This window comes from Mauremys mutica, chromosome 5 (genome assembly GCF_020497125.1).
Source record: "Mauremys mutica isolate MM-2020 ecotype Southern chromosome 5, ASM2049712v1, whole genome shotgun sequence".
NCBI lineage: Eukaryota > Metazoa > Chordata > Testudines > Geoemydidae > Mauremys > Mauremys mutica.
Window position 1 is genome coordinate 24,643,153 of NC_059076.1, and position 18,432 is coordinate 24,661,584.

Genomic DNA, 18,432 nt, shown 5'->3' on the forward strand with positions numbered 1-18,432 from the left:
ATCAATGCACTGATGTGAACTACATTTGCCTCAAAAGCTTTTTAAAAAAATCTGGGCAATTTTGCGTGCCCATTTACCAATGTGGGTCAAAATCCATTCTGTGCCCGTTAAGAGCCTGATCCTGCCCACGCGAATGGCAATGTCACAGCTCCCATAAGAGCATGATTTGGCTCCACGTCAGGCAGTCATACCAGACACCCGGTCACTGGGGAGATTGAAAGCACTCACAATGCATGCAGAGGCAAACAGGTATGCAGTGTAACCACAGTGTGACAGTCCTCAGGAGTACCCAAGGTTGCGAGGTCCCAGGATTGCCCTTTTCTGTGCTTGCTGAGGATCAGCTTCCTGACACCAACAGCCTCTGGCAGCACAAGCAGCCCCTCTAGACCTCCACGGGGCTTTCTCTTAGGCACACACCAACCCCCTGGGTCCTCAGAGTCTTCCCTGCAGTGTCCAGCCCCTTATCCACTGGACACTTGCAGAATTACCAGGCCCGCAGTTCCCAAAGGAACAGAAAACACCGGCTTGTAAGATTCAGCTCAGGACCAGCACTTAGCTTAACGCCACAGCACCGAGCTATATTTATAGTGAAACAAGGATACATTTATTGTCAAAGAACAGAGATTCAAGGAGTAGTGAGTAAGAAGTGGAAACAAGCAGTTACATATAAAACAAAATCATAACACACTTTCTAGAGACTAAACTTAACTAACAAGTTAAGCTTCTTTAGACAGGAGGTTGTCTCACCCTAAATTCTCTCCAGCCAAGTGCGGTTGAGACCCCTTCTTTCATGAAGCAAACACACTCTATTTACTTCCTAGATGAAGGATGGCAGGATGCCTGCTTTATCCCCCCAAATATAACAGAGCAAACCTTTGATGTGCACCTCAAGATAGGGTCCCCCCCTGCAGATTGCTTCCTCCATTTACCTTTCTCTCGCTCTGACGTTTTTACAATCCTTCAGTAGCATCCGGTTTAGACTGGTGAGAGGAGATCCATTTGAACCATGCAGTACTTAACTTCCTTGCAAACAGCCAGATAGCTAAATAGTTCTCGTCTGACGGAAAAGCAGTTTTTCACTTTTGCTGGTGACCAGCCCCTCATCGCAGACCTAAAGAACATAATGTTCAGTATAATGTACATAACTCCTTGTATAACATCCATCCATATGTTTTACTATGATGACATTGGCTTTTATTTGAGGCCTCACATAGCACTTGTTGGTGAACTATAATGTACGTACAGGAGATCCCTGTAACCTGTATGCATCCCCTTGGCTTCAAGAGGTTATTGGGTTACACACAGATCTCATCACGTCCGCTTGGTCATACAGATCATCATGCACACACGTACCTCCTTATTGTTACTTCATCCTTCCAACTCACCCCACCTTCTTTGTCTGTTGCTTGCACCAGTTGCATCCTGTCATATAGATTATGAGTTGTCCGAGACAAGGAATTTCTTCCTGTACAATGCCTAGTGAAGTGAGGTCCTAACCCTTGACTGGGGCCCCACGGTGCCTGTATAACATGAAGAAATGGCACATATGTATCAGTAAATGTCCCAAATTGTCACAGCTTGCTGGTTGCTTGCACTAAAATAAAGTTATACAGTGAAACTATTTTTTGCATAGCATCTTTCATACAAACTTTATTCCAAAATTATGTACGAAGTTAGACATAACAGCAGAAGGACATTATGAGGTATAAATAAGGAAAAGGAGGGGTGTTTTCAGAGGATTTTTGAAAATAAACAGGGAGACAATGAAGGAGGCAGAGACGGAGGAAGGATCACGTCACTAGCACTCAGCAAGTGGTTATTAAGGGGAAGATTAAAAGATAACACAGCAGGATTAAGAGTGTCAGAAAAAATTTACCTTTCATTTACAAGCCTGGATAGTTCACAGAAAAATATAGATAAAAAAGTGTCTCGTAATCATAATGCCAGGGAATAATGTGGTGTGTGTGTGTATCTATATATCTTCAAGAAAAATATATTTAACTTGTATTTCACATAGGTCTTTCTATAATGGAGATTTTAATTAACTGGAAAGTAGCCTAAAAATTTCAAGAACAAAAGGGCAAGTAACTACATCTCAGATTCTATTGTGGGAGATTAGTGAGGTTTAGTTTAAGACTTTGTGAAGACATACTTAAGTTACTGTGTTACAATTGGTTGTTTGGAAACTTGAACAGAGTTTAAATTACTTCAAGGTATCCGGTTAGGCTCATATGCCTGGGTGCTGATTCACAAAGAACATAAATGCTATAATAGTGAAAGATTCTTTTTCAGAAGTTCTTTAGAAAATATCCCTAAAAAGAGTTACTTTCTGCTAGATCCTTTACCGCATTGCTCCAACAAGGTATGTGGGTAGCTTTAAAATAGGTTTTCTGGTAAAACTCAAGTTGAATTTTGATTTCATGAAATATAAATGCCAAGAAATGTATCTAGGATGTTTTTTGTTTAAACCTCGGTTAAGCTTACAGCGTGTTATTTGTATATGTGTATGACGGTAACACCTAAAATGATATTGCCACTGGAGAAAGGAGTTCTTTTTGGTGACGATAATCCCATTGCTCATTCATCAGACATATCAGATTAAGCGATGCAATCTGCACAATGCCCTGTGTAGGGGGCAGGGTGAAGCCACACCGCAGTGGGAGGAGCACTGGCAGATTGTACATCAGATTGCACAGTCTTTCCTGGGACTGCTTAGATTTCACAGTGGCTGAGCAGTCTGCATCACCCATGAGGATGGCTCTGTGCCTGGGGAGAGGGCAGCCATGACCCACCCCTCCCTGCTCAATTTGCTTCCCGGACGGAGCAGGTGACTGATTCTTTGCAGGTGATTGACCACCCTCTGTGCGCTGGCATAAGGGCTGTTCACAGTCTGGACCACAATGGGGAGTATTTTTAATGATGTACTTTTCACTAACTTCTGCAAGAGTTGAAAACACTAAAAGCTCAGCAGGGTCAGCAGTTGCTGGCTGTGAACTCTTCCATTTTTCCCCTCACCTCAGCACCCACACAGATTTAGAGCAGGAAAACGCTGGGTTCTGTGGGCTTGTATTACTAGGCTTTAGCCACATCACCTGATTCTGTGGCTCTCCCTTCAGCTCCTGGACATCCAGTACAAGGGACACAAATTTTAGAAATTATTTGAGCTGGATGACCCTGGGTGCAAAAAAACTCAGACATGCTTGATTTTCCTTAGTTACACCCCTGCTCCATACAAACCACTGATACAGGTCCTTTGGTGCTTGAAGTGAGAATCCGACCCAGAAATAATTACATTTCCAACTCAAATATTCTGAGCTGGGTTTCTTCCAGAAGGTGATTGGAACCTGCTTTCTTTGGGCTGGTTCAGACCTCCTCTAGGCGCTCTCAGCACCCCTTTCATAAATTCCTCAACAATACTGATACGAGAGGGCCAGCTTGATTGGCACCTACAGTAGGACATTAACAACATCCTCATTCAGTGGCAACCCACAGAGCCATATGGCCTTTACCAAGTAGAGGAGGCCATTCGCTCAACCCTGGTAATCTCTTAGACAGCCAGGCCAAGACCATCTGATATATAGATTGTTGGTTTAGCTCAGGGGTAGGCAATCTATGGCACACATGCCGAAGGCGGCACGCGAGCTGATTTTCAGCGGCACTCACACTGCCCGGGTCCTGGCCACTGGTCTGGGGGGCTCTGCAGTTTAATTTAATTTTAAATGAAGCTTCTTAAACATTTTAAAAATCTTATTTACTTTATATACAACAATAGTTTAGTTATATATTATAGACTTCTAGAAAGAGACCTGCTAAAATTAGAGTGAATAAATGAAAACTCAGCACACCACTTCTGAAAGGTTGCCGACCCCTGCTTTAACTCTTTTGTTAGAGCAAGGAGTACTTTTTTCAGCCACATAAGGAAAGTTTCTCTCCCTCCTGAATTGGGCAGTAATACCAGTGAGGGGAGGCGAGCCCATTATTATGAGTTTTTCCACCTCCCTGTGGTTTTCCACAACTTGGACCCTGTGTTAATGGGAAAATACATAACATGGTTTGGCCCATTTCAGTGCTGAATCACTTGGCCAGCCACAAAACCAAGACTGGCAAACTGATGTGGCTCTTTTGTTCTCAGATGGCACATCAGGCCTGAGACCTTGTCTTGACAATTGAAGCCTACATTTGTATACTCAGTGCTGTATCCTTAGAGAACAAAATCAGTTAACTATAGTATTACAGTAGTAGATGCCAGATGCTCCCACTGCAAATAAAACCTGTTGCCGACTGACAATATACATTCATTCGGCAGACTGGCTCTCCTTCTGAGATTGTAAAACTCATGGGAGATTAACATCGTGTAAATGTTAAAGGTAAGAAATGTCACACAGCCCCAAACGTTGCAGTTAAAGAGGCGACCTTTTGGAATTAGACACATTCTAAGGAGGCTGGTGCTTCCCAAAGATATTTTTTTAAATGCATTTTCTTGTCCAAAGGCTTTGTAAGACTAGCACATGAGAAACAAAGAGGATTTGCATGAGACTTCTTGTAAACAGCCTGGTACTTGCCAAACAGAGCTCTCGTACTAATACCACTAATGCCTAACAAAGAAAAGAAATAACAGATTAGCAGTCCTCACACGCAGAGTCCATTTCTAACTACACATTGGCTCCACCTATGAATTATGTGGCGGATGAGGCTATGTAGCTGTGATCCCTTTTTTTGTGTGGACTGCACCTTTAAATTTCTAGGAATTTTGTCTGTGTGCAGAGACAACAGCCATTTAGATCTCAGCTTTGCTGCAGCCTCTTCAGATCTCTCTCTCTCTCACTCACACACACACACACACACACACACACACACACAGAGTTCTCTCCCACAGAGACGGTACTTTTGTTCCTCTTTATTGTTATTTTAGATCAAGGAAAACAAAATAATTGAGACTGAAAGTATATGACTGGTCTGTGGGAAAACATGGAAAACCACAAGTTACATATGTGACAGATTTGGAGCTGCCTGTAATAATTTATGACTATTATATCTTGACTGGGGTATGGTAATGTGTACTGTCAGTCTAGTTTGAGTTAATTCAAAGGCAGGATTGTCGGGAAATGCACATGGGTGGAGGTGCGAGGCTGGGTCCTGATATACACTTCTCGACAAACACTAGAGAAAAGACAAGAGCTATTCATTTTGATGCCCTGGCTTGAACACCTGCAGAGCTCACCAAACTGGTTTGGGGCAGTAAGTTGAAGCCTAGGAAGAGAGAGCAGAAACTTGGATGGATTAAAAAAAAGTGACTCTTTCTGGGGTAGTTATTTTTAGGAAACAGAGAGGCCTGATCCCCAGAGATTAAGGATCTGGGATAAAACTGACTTGCCTAGAACTCCAGGTAAAATAGACATGCATAAACAGACATTTTGTTGTTTTATAAATCCATTTCTCTTATATTATGCTTTGTTCTTACTGTTAAGATTAATCTTTGTTTTAAGAAGACGGTTTTGGGTTACTGGATTCACTGCTGGTCACAAGCAGCTAAAGAGAAGACTTGCAGGACTGACCCCAAACAGACCTGCTGGGTAAACACAGTAAATACACAGAATAAGGAACCTTTTGGTCTGGTTCAAGAGTGGGAGAACTGTGGGATTCCACCTTGAGAGAGGTGAAGGAATGAGACCTGAGACCTGAGACGGGTGCACTCAGAAAGACCAAAGAAAGGGAGTCAGGTGTAGCTAGCCCTGTAACTATGACAACATTGCTGCAGGATGACAAGTGAAACTTCTGCTTCACTTCTGCTTTTTACCAGTAAAGACTGTTCCTGATCTCAGAACTGAGACCAAACTCATAAAAAAGCAGGAGGAGCTCATCCCAGGCAGGCCAGTTGGGCATTATTTGCCACGTTTGTCAGTATCCCTTTGCAAACCTGGTGGAGTAAGACAAAAAGAAGAAAGCAACGGTGGGAAAAGAACCCAACCCACAGAAAATAATAATACTCACTTTCAGATGCCGCTAGCCTGCATGATGAAGAAGACACTGTCCTGCATCAACTGAAATTAGACACAGCCAATATAACGAGACCTAAGCTGTACGTTGGAAGACAGTTCAAACTGGAATTGGGGTAGATACGCGGAGCTTCCTCCTTGTTCCGAACAGAATCTAAATACACTTTACTTAGTCCAACCATTCTGATAATACCAAACATAAACCTCAGCCTTGCTTCAGTCTCTCAGCCCTAGGTTCCATCACCTTCCATCCAGAGAACCACTTCCACTAAATGGAGGCCGACATCAACAAGCCACAGCTGGTTCACTAAGCCAGCAGGGCTCAGTCAGCCTCTCCCTGTAAGGTCCCAACTCGTGCTTATAGGGTGGGTGAAAAGGAGAGCTCTGCCACTCTGTTACGGCAATGAATAAATCAACCAGCTCTATTAAAACACACGTTTGACAAAGTGCCCACCTGTGCTGATCAAATATTATTGCTTTATTATATTGTGAAATATTCATGGGCATTGATAAGAAATAACATACTTTCCATTTCTTGCAGGAAGTAGTCCCAAGCATGAATACTCTGCTTCTGTTTATGAGTGTGCTAGGTATATCCTTTGCTTCTCCAGTAAGTATGGACCCTTACCCCCAAACATTAAACACTACCAGCGTTATTGGTATTATCCAGTGATTTGCATCTTTGTGTATGAGAGGTGCTCCATTGACCCTTGTATTAGCCTAGCTGCCACTGAAATCAATGAGAGTTGGCGATTACAAGGACTTCATGATCTAGTTGTAAATGGTCATTACTTAATTGACTGGATTATGCTTCCCTTTTGTACCCCGTAGCCAAATTATTATTTATGATTCTGCCTAAGACTCTTAAATAACACAATACATCTGGTGCAGCTTGCAAAATATAAAAGGAACAACTTTTTTTTTCTTGATCTGATCTACTGCATCAAAGAAACAGTTTAAAATTATCTGAATTTTTCATTTTTATCTGACTGGTGCACATTTTAACATTTGCATTCATAATGTCTTTTGATGCTTTGTTTTACTAACATCTCCTCTTTGCAAAAAAAAAATGTGCATAGCAATCAATTGATGCTTTTTCCCATCTCTAACTATACATCAATTTAACTTTTCAATTTTGAAACATGATAAGTCCGTAATCAAGCTGCTCCTCTTGAGGCAATAGGAGAGACTCCTGGAGGGAAGAGACTGTGTTAAAAATCTGGTCAAAGGTTTACCTGGCCTTGTTACAATATCCGAGTCTTCTACCTGTCTGATAATGGGGCAGGTTTCATTACCTTTTAGCTAAACTATTTCTTTTGCACTGCATTTTCCCAGCCTTCAGAAAATGAGACTCAGTCCTGCAGTCCTTACCCAGGGAAAGCTGGAAATGGACTACAGGATCAGGCTTATGAGGCCAGATTCTGATCTCTACTACACCGCTGTAAATCTATTTTCACTTTAATCTGAAGCAAAAATAAATAGTTGGTGCTTTCAATGTGCCTACTGTATTAGTGAAATTGCAAAATCTTTAAATTGTTGTCAACAGTATTAGATGTTTTGCTGAACTGTAAGAGAAGTCCATTTGGTCCCTTACTTAATGCTGGCTACTGGAAGTAAATTGAAGTCACACAGACTCCAGTTCAGCAAGATGGTGCAAAACACTCAAACATGTGCTTAAGTCCCATTAAAGTCAGTTGGATTTAAATACGTTTCAGTATTTTGTTGAACAGGGATGGATTTGCGGAATCAGGGCTAAAGAGAAGATATAGATTGTCACCAAACACTGGTAATTTGGCAGGTGACTATTCCATTTCCAACAGAGGAAATGGTAATTAATTTGTATTTTTAAGTGGATTTTTTCTTTAGTACTCTGGTACTTTATTGCATTAGGTAAGATATCCTATTCCTTCATTGTGCTTTAGAAACATAATATAGTTTGGACTGTGTCCTCTTGACAGATCAAAAGAAGCATAAATTTGCTTGGAAGTGGCTATGTGGAAGATGTTGCCAATGTTAATGCCATTAATGCAAACAAAGAAATCTTAAGCAATGGCTCTGGGAATGCTGGGAGGAACCAACAGAATGGCAAGAATGAAAACGATGGGCACCCAGAAGGAGCAAAATTCAGTAATTATACAAGAGGACCCAATCAAACTGGAGAGGTGTCTGCAATTGATATTAACAATCCCCAGGGGGCTTATGAGGATAAATCCAATAATCAACCAGCCCCTGAGGACCCTGCTAATACCCAGGGAACACAAAACATTGATCAAAATGCTGAGCTCCGCACAGGGAAAGGAATTAACCATCCTCATTTAGACCTTCATGTGAACACAAACCGCAGCAGTGAACAGAATCAATCTGAACATTTGCCAGGGAAAAACAGCATTTATGGTTCAGCATGGGCAGAAGAGGGTTTTGCACCTGAGGATGCAGAGCTCTCCACTGACAAACAAGATGTCATAGAAGCCCACAGTGACAGTGGCTTTAATGTAGGGGAAAAGGATGAGGATATGGATAATGGCCACCATCATTCAGACAACTGTTATTTTAACGATGAAGGCATGCAAAGGGTTGATCCAGGTAATGCTGGTGATAGTGCTGACTCTAACTCTAGTCAGCAGGAAGAAAGCAATAGCAACTCTGCACAATCCACTCCAAAACACTGCAAGAGTATTCCCAGTGAATCAAAGAGTAAATCTGCTCATCAGAATACTAGTGTCTCCAGTGATTCCATCAGCCCCAGTGCCTCAAGTGACTCCAGCGACCCCAGTGCCTCAAGTGATTCTAGTGATTCCAGTGCCTCAAGTGACTCCAATAATTCCAGTGAATCCAGCAGCTCCAGTAATTCCAGTGAATCCATCAGCTCCAGTAATTCCAGTGAATCCAATGAAACAAGACAGTAGAGTTCAATAAGTCAATAGTGACATTCCAAAGGCATCAGATACCAGCCGCCGGCAAAACAGAGAAATAGCCTACAAACAGGTATCAGTGAAAATAATTCCGATGATTCAAGTAACTAAAACTAAATTGGTAAATGGTAACAACCACAGCAGAAAAGATACCTCTCCAATAGTATTCCAGAATAAGTACTGTAGCTTTCTAAAGGACTCTACATAATTTGCTTTGGTGGTTGCCTAATTTCATTAGTGTTAAGCTTTTCATAATGAAAGAGAATATTGTGTTGCATGAACAAGCATATTTGCCTTCTCCATTTGCAGCCTGTGGTTCAAATTCTGTTTTCACTGACACCTGTGCAACCCCAGTGACTTGGGTGTCACTTGGAGATGAATTTGTTTCAAATTCAAATCGTTCCAGAATGTTTCAATGACATTGTGTAACTGTGCCTTGTAGCCTAGCACTGCAGAATCTTAGCGTAATTAATATTTCAAATTTTCTTTACACATTTGTAATTTCTTAATCAGAGCTATAAGAAAGATTGTTGTTTACCATGCTGTGTCAAAGGCATTTCCCACTGCTGCCTCGTATCACTGTTATCTGTAACCTGTTCATTCTTTCCAGCTACTCTTCAGCCTCATCTATTTGCTGTAGTACTAGAACGTCCCAGGGTGACGTGCATTAGAAAGAAAGGGGTGGTTTGGTGGAATATGTGAATTTAGCAGGTAGCACCAGTTCGGTCTCTACTGAGTCTATCACATGACAGAAAACACATGTGGCACTAAGTGATACGCTTGTTGGTGTAATGACCACAACATTCTCTGCTGTAGTTGGCCTCTATAGGTCAGAATTGAGGCATATTAGTGGAGCAACATTGGAGGGACTGTACTACTGAGGTGGCAGAGGAAGTTTGGTCTCTAATATAATAGTTCTCCATAGTCCTATTACAGATAGTCTTACAAGTGATGTTGAACTAAATGTATAGGCAGTTAGATCTTGGAGAAAGATTGTGTTGCCATTCTTTTTTAGAAATTGTGAGTATCACCAGTAAAATTGGCTTCTTCTAATGGACTCTTGCTGACTAGACAGTTAGTTAGGTGCACAGATGCGGTCTTCAGGATATACCCCCACAAAAAAATGGAAATCATTACCAGGTCAGGAAAACATCACATCCAAGGCTGTCAATCTGGCATCTTTACAAACAGCTACCACTGACATCAGTGCGGATTGAGGATGCTCAGCACCTCTGGAAATCAGGCCAGTGGTCCCTGCCCCAAAAGTCTTAAAATCTAATTAGACATCAGGCAGACAGTGACTGACAGACAATTTGTGACAGTAACAAACAACAGAGGTAACAGTGGGGCGGGAAAGAAAACAGTGAAAGGAACAGGATCACACGGTTACTCAGCTACTGTACATGTATTCCTTGGCAGGTCCATTTAAGTTCATTTGGTTATGGTGGATGAACTCATTTGCTGTAGGCATTTCTATAAATGATGGGGGAGATTGTGATTGTCTTATTCACACAAGTGAGCAGTTCTTCATGGGACTTCAGTGAAACTACTCAAATGAGTCACTGCTTGATACGTTATTGAACTGGATTTAATTCTATGGCCTATGCTATATAGGATGTCAGACTTAGATAATCACAACCTTAAAATCCATGAGGCTGTGACAGTTTATAACAGCTCAGGATCAGCCCCTTTGAATTTGAGTAAGGGGTTCACAATCTGCCCTATATTTGTAAAGACCACTATGAAAAAGGTGAAAGATCTGTAGCATATATTAAAAAAGATGATTATAATAAACAAGCCACCCTCTCTCACTTTCATGAGTGCTTGTTTGTTTTTCTTTTCTCTTCTTATTTCTGGAATTGTGGTTTCCTTTCAGAATAGCTCTAGGGTGTGGAAACACAACCATATAACAGAGCCAGTGGCTTAAGGCTGTCAAAATGACAATCACTGCCTTGACCTGCCATGAGGCACAGAGAACAAAAATTCATTCTTCTTTCACCATGCTACAAAAATAATAATTAAAACTCTACATACAAACTGTGTCCCCAAAAGGGATACCCTAGATTTAGCTTTAGAAAGCTTTGGCAATTAAAAAAAATACCATGCTACTGCTCTGCCGAGTTTATCAATTCCAGACACTAACATTTATAGCGCTGGCAATAATTTTCAGCCACCTTTCAGGCACCAAACATTGAGATTACTGGAGAGACCAGCTGCCACTAAATAAAGCATGGGGCTTTTGGGTGTTGCTAACTCCAGTTTCAGAGTAGCAGCAATATCTGAGTGGAGTGACCCTTCCGCTCTCCCCACAAAACTAGCAGGGATGGTTTTGAAAAGCAATGATTTACTACGGTTTGGTTTCATATAGGAGTAATCTACCAGGCTTCATGTTCCTTATTTGGCAACATGAAGGACATGCCTCCAAAGAAGCATCTTGGGTATTTTTTCCCCACTTCCCTCCCTAATTTTCTCACTAAAATGTTTAATCAGCAAAAATACAATGTATTTATAGATACGAAAACAGAAATGGAAAAATACAGTTTAAATTCATGTATACTGTGCCATGAACATGCCCGGAGAGTATTTTAAAATATATCTTTATACTTTCTTACTCCCGAAAACATTTTGCTAGTTACACATGTATGTTTTCTATTGCTAGGATTCTTCACCTTAGTAATCCCCAAATGGGGTTTCAATGGTGGGCAAGTGTTTGAAGAAGAGAAAATGAACTCTCACTATTAATAGGGGAGAATCACTTCTTATATGAACCTTGTGATTTCTATGTACTCAAGGGAGGGAGCAGGGTTTGGATTTTTAGAACCACTCAACTCTGATCTAACTCTGCTCCCATTAAAGTCAATGTAAGATTTTTTCTTTCTTTTTTCTACTTCAATGGGAACAACGTTAGGCCAACACCAAGCACTCGAAAATCCCACCCTGTGCTTTTATGATGTCTGTTAATTAATGATGGGCAAGGATATGGTAACAATTTTTATTAGGGATCCCCTTTTGATCTATAATACTTCACATGAATTATCCCATTGTTACTGATGATCTTTTATACTACCCAGGCTTATGCATTATACCCAATATTTCATCAGTAAATGACTGTTGGATCTGGTGATGTTAATCATTGCTAATAACATGCACTCACAAATTTAGTCCTCTTTAATGTTTGTAAATTCTTAACAAACCGATTCTTATATTCTGCTGCTATGTTATTTATAAGTATTCGCCCAGATAGTTTAGGTAAACAATTGTTCACTTAAGAGTTTTTCCACAAACTATTCAATTTAACTATTTGTTATTCATGGTAGGTCACCTAAATGACGGTATTGTTCCTGCTCCCTGACTGGTTGACAAACATTTTAAACAGGAGAACAAATAATATTCTTGTTCACATATGAATACTCTGGTCTGCATGCAAATATCATAATACTATTCATAATAAGGGCAGCCAATCCCCAAACACGGGTGTGAAGAAAAATACCATCAGACAAATGTTTGCAAATTGTGACCAACTGTACAACTGCACAACGGTGCAGAATTCGAAGTGTTTGTGAAACCTGTTTTGCACTATTTGGTGAGCTCTAAAAATGAAACCTGCCGGGAAAACTGGAGAAGGTGGAATGATGCATTACACTTCACTGTACTAAGTTTCCTAGGGGTGCTTCCTCTTTCATTTCCTAGCCAATGAGCAGGGGCAGCTCCAGGCCCCAGCACACCAAGCGCGTGCCCGGGGCGGCAAGCCGCGGGGGGCGCTCTGCCGGTCACCGCGAGGGCGGCAGGCAGGTTGCCTTTGGCGGCTTGCCTGCGGAGGGTCCGCTGGTCCCGCGGCTTCAGCAGACCTCCCGCAGGCATGCCGCCGAATCCGTGGGACCGGGCACCCTCCCGCAGGCGTGCCGCCGAAGGCAGCCGGCCTCCCGTGCTTGGGGCGGCAAAATACCTAGAGCCACCCCTGCCAATGACATACACTTAGAGAGCCAAAGGTGTTAAGTGTGACTCCCACTGCCCCTTAGTAATGCTGCATGTACAATAGGCACTTGGGTTGGCTCTTACCCTGGCGTGAATAATTAAGGACAATTACTTGGTTGTTAGTGTGAGTTTAGAATCTCCAGACGATTTGCTCTGAGCCCAGAATAACCTGTATCTAAAATGGAAGAGAGTATTTAAGGTATTAGTTTTTATTTTACATATATCAGTGCTCTTTGCTGGAATATAACTGATACACTAACAAATAACTCATAGGAACTTGTAGTGATGGAGCTGAGGATACTAATTGTGAATGCTGCTGATGCCACCAATAGACAGTTGGCAGCTGTCTTTGGTGCATGCGTGTTTGTGGCCATGGATCATTACATACTGTGGGAGGTCTGCTCTTGCCTTAGCCATGCTTAAAGGAGAATGCCTCTGACGATAAGGAAATAATTGAGCAACAGGGCATGATGTCTGACCTGGAGGATTTAGGGGGAGACGTTCAAGTGAGACAGTGCAAGAAGGAGCTCCAAAATCATATTTGGGAGGACTAAGAAGAAAATCTTCAAATCAGGTCTATACAGTCTCAGAAAGAAGTTCATGCTCTTCTGCTTTTCCATTCTCTGTTGCTCATGTATAAGATTTTATATTTCATTCTGCATTGCTCACGTAAAGATTTTGTATAGCAATGGGACCAACCGTCAACATAAACATCCAGATTCAGTTTCCAAACCCATCCAAGTTTGGATCAAATAATCAAGTGTGCTAAACATTTTTTAAACTTTCACCAGTGGCTAGGTGAGTCCTTACAAATAAAATTTATGGCCAGAGCTGGTGTGATAGTGTGTGTGTGGGGGGGGAGGCGGGAATAGCACCCAAAAACCCACTGAAGAATATTTTCGCAAACTAAAAGTGCTGATGGGTATTGTAAGGATAAAGTCATTAATGGTTGTGAGGTGCTTAGTATTAAATTGAAGGGGACAGATACAGAATTAGAACTGGTTATTTGTACGGAAAGTGCTTTATTTATTATTCCCCTGTTTTAAGGTTCCAGTCATCTACTTAGGGAGCAGAAACAATCCTATGCACCTTAAGTGACCAACCCCAACTAACAACTATTGAACAGCAAATAATCTCACCAACATCCCAAAAGCAATACATTTTCTTCCAAACTATTTAGCAAATAGTTATGAACAATTAATACATTTAAAAGAAAATTAGGATGAGGGCACAAACAATTTAGTAACCAAAATAAAAAGACCAAGTTTGTAACAAATATGCTTCATGACAAACAGTGAGAGCAACGTTAAGCATGAGCAAAAACAACGAGAAGTCCTTGTGGCACTTTAGAGACGTACACATTTATTTGGGTTAAACATGAGGCCGCTAGTCACAGTATGCAGAACCTGGTGTTTTGGGACCATATTGTGTCACTGATTTTCATTCAGAACTAAGATGGTACAATATTGCCATTCATTTCCAAAAATATTCACAGATTATTTTTTCTCTATTCAACCAGCTCTACCCAGCATCATGCTTCTTTCAACTGCAATGCAGGGTGTTGCAGGAGCACTAGCTGTAGGCTTGAAGGAGGGCTCCTCACAAGTTAAAAATGGTCTTGCTTCTGGGAATGATGCCCCAGCAGCACAGTGGTTTGGCGTATCCTTGGGTACATGGATATTTTTGTGCTGGCTCATCTCTAGCTCTCACATGAAAAACATTCTTCTCTGACATTGTGAGTTTCTCACACTGTCAACTGAATCTGTCAATATAGAGTACGTATAAACACAAAGGCCGTATATTTTTCTGTTTTAAAGGGCCTTCTTTACTTCTCCACTGCCAAAGAAAAATTCTTTCCTAATAAATCATTGTATTAAAATGAATGATTTTGTTGCTTAATGATGTTCCCCACCAATCTATACACATCTATAACTTGAGTATTTAATGTGTATGTTCAAAGTATTACTTGCAACTGGGATATGTATATTTCCTAAACCATTAAAATATGTACAATGATGGTAAATTATATTTATTTTACAGGACAGTGTTCCTGTTTAGTAGATTTCTTTTTTTCTTTTTTTGCTATTATTTCAGTAACTGCTAGTACTAAAGCCCAGGTACAACCAGTTCAAACAGGTTCTTTCATTTCTGTAATTATTTGCACTTTGGTTCTGAATCTCTCCGTTATGGCTGCTAAATCCATCATAGCTAGGCCATTCTGTACACTATTACAGTAAAAAAAACCCTTGTTTTTGTTGGATAGCCTTCTACTGGCACTCGTCTTCTCCTGCCCTCTTGACCAAAATATGAACATAGATGCTAATCTAGCATGCTATCTAAGTGCTTTGCTGGAGCATGGTGGAAATGTAGATGTTTACTTGTAGAAAAATTCTGACTCATATTTTGACACCAGAAATCTTTTCTTAGATTTTTTTTTAATGGGCTCCTTTATTTATATACAAAAATTGTTTCCCTCCATTATCCCAACATTCCCTGGCTCCAATTCAATTTAACCATAAAGTTAAGCATGTGCTAAAATGCTTTGCTGAATAGGTACCCCTGAGATGAGCTACCTGGGACGGTGAGGGGCTTTCAGGGCTCCACTACCACCACCAAACTACTTTTTAACAATGCTACTATTGCACATTTTTGTATTTGGGGAGCAGATTTCATACAAATCCAGTCTCAGATTTTTGCTTCTATGTGGGTTTGTTTTGTTTTTAAGTTAAAACTGGGAAACCCAATAAAAATTAATTAGACACAGTGCTCCCAAACTATTAGAAAGCCATATAATGTGGACTGGAATCTTATTAGCTTGATTGCCATTATCTGCCAAATATTTTTGCAGGAAGCTGTTTGCTTTTACATGTAAATTAATGGGCTAAGATATACTTTTTAAAAAGAATTAGGAATATGCAGTTCAGTCCCCAATTCAGCAAAACACCTAAACCTGTGCTCAATGTTAAGCATGTTCCTAAGTGCTTTGTTGAATCAAGACCTTAGAGAGGGTTATTCTGCTAATCAATTCTTGGTAGAGAAAGGAAGAGGCAACATATTTATATGGCTTCTATCAATCTAATGCAGCATTTTATACTGCAAATAAGAAGACTAGAGGCCAAAAAGTGGGACTATGGACTTGTCTACACGATGCAGCAGTGCACACTAGAAGGGTATGATTTCTAAAGCACATCAATACATTGTGCACTAACTGGTCCATGTAGACCCTGCCAACGCACACTAAAAGTGCATGATAATAGAGTACAGTGCTATTTGTGCTGGCAGGGTCCATGTGGGCCAGTTCGCGTACAACATGTTGGTGAGCTTTAGAATTCACACCCCTCTAGTGTGCATTGCGGAGCGCTGTGTAGGCAAGCCCTCAGTGGAGTAACTGCTGAACTGAAATGGGAAGATTGCTGCCTATCTACTCCTAGAAGATACTGTCAGAGTAGATTGTGGAAGACCAGCTCCTTTAAGCCACCCTGATGGTGCTGAATGAGAAACGAATGATCTTGCTACACTATGTGCTGAGACCAATTATGTGGAAAATAAAAATTTGCCTCTGAGAATTTTCCATTTTTAACAAAGGGTGGGGAATGTTCAGATGTTCATACAGTTCTACCATCTGGAAACCACAGCAACAGCACATTGATTGCCACTCAGAGGCTAAGTGGCACATCTGTTGAACTAGTGTTTCATAAAAGGTGAAAAACTGCTGCTATGCCTGGCTTTTTCCCTACTTAAGTCTGCTGAGCTGGCATCAGATAACAGGGTCTGCTTTTGATTTTGTGGGTTTTTCTGGCCTGAGGCTTCCATCAAAACCCAAAACAGCTCTAGCTCTGCCCTGTAATTAAAGTTGATTCAGTAGCACACTGGGTCTCCGCTAGGCTTTGAAATTCATACTTCATTAAGATGAATGGCTAAAGTTTACATATCTGTTAGTGCTACCATGACAGTCCACTTGGGAGCAGAGTGGGTATATATGCACTCGTTTACATGGTGAAAGCAATCTTGGACACCAGAATGACTAAGAAAGTTCATTTTTGAATAATAATGAACATTTAGATCTGGAGGAAAGGTTGTAACGTGGAGAAAGACCCAAAAGCTGACATTTTCAAAGGATTCTAAGCAAGTTAGGTGTCCAACTCCCATGAAATTTCAAGTTAGGTGCCGAACGTACTAGTTTAGGCTCCTCTGAAAATCCTGGTGTAAAGTCTCAAGAGTTTAGGTTTTGAGATGATGAAGAATAAATAAAATTTATTCTTCTCCTGGATACTAATACTATGATTTGAAGCCATATTATCAAATTGGGTCTCTGGTTTTGGGTGCCCAGTTTGACACACCCTGACCTTGACTTTCAGAGCTACCAAGTAACCGCAGCTCCCATTGACTTCAAATGGAGTTGGCCTCTAAGGCCTGGTCTACACTAGGACTTTAATTCGAATTTAGCAGCGTTAATTCGAACTAACCGCTCAACCGTCCACACCAGGAAGCCATTTAATTCGAACTAGAGGGCTCTTTAGTTCGAATTTGGTACTCCACCCCGGCAGGTGGAGTAACGCTAAATTCGACATGGCTAGTTCGAATTAGGCTAGGTGTGGATGGAAATCGAACTTAGTAGCTCCGGGAGCTATCCCACACTGCACCACTCTGTTGACGCTCTGGACAGCAGCCCGAGCTTGGATTCTCTGCCCAGCCACACAGGAAATGACCCGCGAAAATTTGAATTCATTTTCCTGTCTGGGCGGTTTGAATCTGACGTTCTGGTTGCACATCGGGGCGAGCTCCGCAGCACCGGCAGCAATGCAGAGCTCTCCAGCAGAGGAGTTCATGTAATCTCTGAATAGAAAGAGGGACCCGGCATAGACTGACCGGGAACTCTTCGATCTGATCGGTGTGTGGGGCGAGGAGTCTGTGCTTTCGGAGCTGCGCTCCAACGAACGGAATGCAAAGACCTAGGAGAAGGTCTCCAAAGCCATGATACAGACAGAGGATATAGCCGTCATGCAACGCAGCGCCGCGTGAAAATCAAGGACCCCAGACAAGGCTACCAAAAAATCAAAGCGGCAAACGGACGCTACGGAGCCTGCCACCACTGCCCCACCAGTGACCATGGACTCTGATGATGGGACAGTGTCGACGGACAGTTCCTCGACGATGTTCACGGACGGGGAAGATGAGGAAGGGTTTGTGGAGGACGAGGCAGGCGATAGCGCTTACAACGCTGGTTTCCCCGACAGCCAGGATCTCTTCATCACCGTCACGGAGATCCCCCAACAACCCTCCCCGGCCAGGAACCCGGATCCTGAATCAGGGGTAGGAGCAGTCGGTAAGTGCTTTAACCATGTTAACTTTTATTCTTAATATAACAGGAATCTGAAGTGTGTGAAAAGGAGGTCTCTGTATATATGGTGATAGAACAGAAATCCTCCTGGGAGAACGCCACGAAGCTCTCCTGCCGTTAATCGATAAGCATCAGCAGGAGGTTCCTGGGGAGAGCTGCCTTATTGGGTGCTCCGTGATAGCACACTTTTCCGCGCGAGGCTTTCATG